Below are 3,166 nucleotides of genomic sequence, written 5' to 3'. Positions count from 1 at the left end.
AATTCTTTATCCAGCAAGGCTGTCATTCAAAATAGCAGGACAGATAAAAAGTTTCCCAGACGAACAAAAATTAAAGGAATTTGTGACCACTAAACTAGTCCTGCAAGAAATTTTAAGGGGGACTCTCTGAGGAGAGAAAAGATGGTAAAAAAAATATATAGAATTTTATAGAGAGAGAATTTTATAAATTCTATATATATAAATATATATAGAACTTTATATATTCCAGAAACTCCAACTCTACAGGCCACATAATGGCAATAAATTCATATCTTTCAGTACTCACTCTAAACGTCAGTGGACTCAATGCTCCAATCAAAAGACATAGGGTAACAGAATGGATAAGAAAACAAGATCCATCTGTATGCTGTTTACAAGAGACCCACTTTAGACCTAAAGACACCTTCAGATTGAAAATAAGGGGATGGGAGGCAGCCATCTTGCTCTTGCCACGTGCTGTTGTTGAAGGACCCTCCCCGCTTCAGATTTACCAACAGCATGAATCAAGAAAAGTTAGCCAAACTTCAGGCTCAGGTCCGGATAGGGGGCAAGGGTACAGCTCGCAGAAAGAAGAAGGTGGTACATAGAACAGCTACAGCTGATGACAAAAAACTTCAGAGTTCTCTAAAAAAAACTGGCTGTGAATAATATAGCTGGTATTGAAGGGGTGAACATGATTAAAGATGATGGGACAGTTATCCATTTCAACAATCCCAAAGTCCAAGCTTCCCTTTCTGCTAACACCTTTGCACTTACTGGTCATGCAGAAGCCAAACCAATCACAGAAATGCTTCCTGGAATATTAAGTCAGCTTGGTGCTGACAGCTTAACAAGTCTTAGGACGTTAGCTGAGCAGTTGCCTCGGCAAGTGTTGGAGAGCAAAGCACCAAAACCAGAAGACATTGATGAGGAGGATGATGATGTTCCAGATCTCGTAGAAAATTTTGATGAGGCATCAAAGAATGAAGCTAACTAAAAAATTTTTTCTGGTGTTTGGAAGCTGGCATGGACTAGATTTAACAAATCAGCTATGTGGTTCCAAAGTTTTACAGACGTGGAGAACATCAACTGTTACTAGTTCAGTAATATAAATATTTTGTATATTAATAATGCTGTTTGTTCAGCATTTTTCGGTCATTTGATTTTGCATTTTGCACTTCCTCCCAGGATCTATTCTTTTGGTCAAAATACGAAGTATTGGTGCAGTTTGAGGGTGTTTTGGTGTTCGATTCTCAGTTTTTTGTTTTGTTTTTCGTTGGAGTATTTTTGGTGTGTGTATGTGTATGTATGTGTGTGGGTATGTGTGTATACAGTGGAGAGCAAATTGGAAAACAGTTCTATCTATCCTCCTTCTTTCCCCAGTAGAAATAAAACAAATCTTTACATTTGTTACTTTTTATTTTTTTCTAATAATGCAGAGAATTAATGAAAAGTGAGTATCTTGGATTTCAGATCTGAGGAGATTTTACCCTTGGAAGTTTGGTCAATTTGCTTGGTTAACATATTTGTCATACATTTCTCTGGGTTTAAAATGTCTTGAGATATTTTGCCACCAGCTCCATGTTGGCATAGTGGATAGCATATCTTTGGTGTGGTTGCCTTAGATTCACTTACCTAGTCAGACCCAGAAGATTTTCTCCTAGCTTTCTTTCTAAATGCCTTTTTCCCTCTCCCTTTGGTCTCCCAGTGGCCTGGTCAGCCTTTGGTAATGCTCTTCCTCATCTTCCACCTAGCCTGAGAAGGATGTTCTCCATATAGAGTTAAGTGAGTGCCTAATCCCCTCTTTTTGTAAGACATTTTTCCCCCATCTTGAGGAACAACAACTCCATCTTCAACTTTTTATTTCCCCGTTAATTTTATAGTTTGGTAGATTTCAAACTGGAATAGCTAGCATGTGCTTGCTAAATAATTTTATGCCAGCCTTATCCTGTATACTAGCTGTTCTTAATAGCAGGTGCAAAAATACCTGTTTCCAGCAAGGTTAAAATGAGGAATGTTCTTTTGAGTCAGAACAAGATAGGCCATAGACTCATTCCCCAGCACAAAATGTCATTCTATGAAATGGTACTGGCCCCAGGAGGACTTCTTCAACCACTCTCCTACTATTGGTCTTGAACCTACCTCTGGATTGGATCTTACTGTTGTAGCTGCTCACAGCATCCTCCTGCATGCTTAGAGTAATGCTTTTGGGGGGACACTGGTAAAATACAGTATTTATTTTTTCACCTCCTTTCAGAAGACTTGGAGGTAAGTTGCATTCATTAATTCAAGATTCCCTCTTGCTGTCTGATGATAAAAGCTTGCATTGTGCCATATCAGCATTTGTTATAGCCAATATTTAAGGATAAGATTTAGAAAACCTGTCATTTCCTGGCCTACCAGCAAACTAACTGTGGCTTAACCTTGTAGCATATCAGCTTTTGTTTCAAGCTAGATATCTTTATTTGATATCTAAAGTGCAAGACCAACAACATATCAAGAGATCTATAGACAAGAAGGCAAAGCTCTTGTATTTTTTTCATCCAGACACTTCAATTTATTTTATAAATTTGTTCATTTTTCCCGTTCTGTTTTATATAATATATGGACTTAACTACAAAATAAAGTAACGGTAATAAAATAACAAAAGAGGATAATAAAAAAAAAGAAAAAAAAAAAGAAAATAAGGGGATGAAGAACCACCTATCATGCTAACGGTCAACAAAAGACAGCCAGAGTAGCCATACTTATATCACACAATCTAGACTTTAATATAAAGACTGTATCAACAGATGCAGAAGGACATTATATCATAATCAAGGGGTCTATCCACCAAGGAGACCTAACAATTGTAAACATTTATGCGCCAAATGTGGCAGCACCCAAATATATAAACCAATTAATCACAAACATGAAGAAACTCATTGAGAGTAATACCATAATAGTAGGAGACTTCAACACCCCACTCACAGCAATGGAAGATCATCTAATCAAAAAATCAACAAGGAAACAATGGCTTTTGAATGACACACTGTACCAGATGGACTTAACAGATATATTCAGAACATTTCGTCCTAAAGCAGCAGAATATACATTCTTCCCCACTGCACATGGAACATTCTCCAGAATAGACCACATACTGGGACACAAATCAGCCCTCAGCAAGTACAAAAAGATCGAGATCATA

The 3,166-nt window shown here is 37.4% G+C and overlaps 1 pseudogene; it reads left to right on the top strand.

Moving 5' to 3' along the window:
• The first annotated feature begins 436 nt into the window (after positions 1-436).
• On the top strand, positions 437-1,211 carry LOC123594711 (annotated as a pseudogene).
• The last annotated feature ends 1,955 nt before the right edge of the window (positions 1,212-3,166 follow it).

The sequence above is a fragment of the Leopardus geoffroyi genome, chromosome X (genome assembly GCF_018350155.1).
Source record: "Leopardus geoffroyi isolate Oge1 chromosome X, O.geoffroyi_Oge1_pat1.0, whole genome shotgun sequence".
Taxonomy (NCBI): Eukaryota; Metazoa; Chordata; class Mammalia; order Carnivora; family Felidae; genus Leopardus; species Leopardus geoffroyi.
This window is presented reverse-complemented; position numbering and strand designations above follow the sequence as displayed.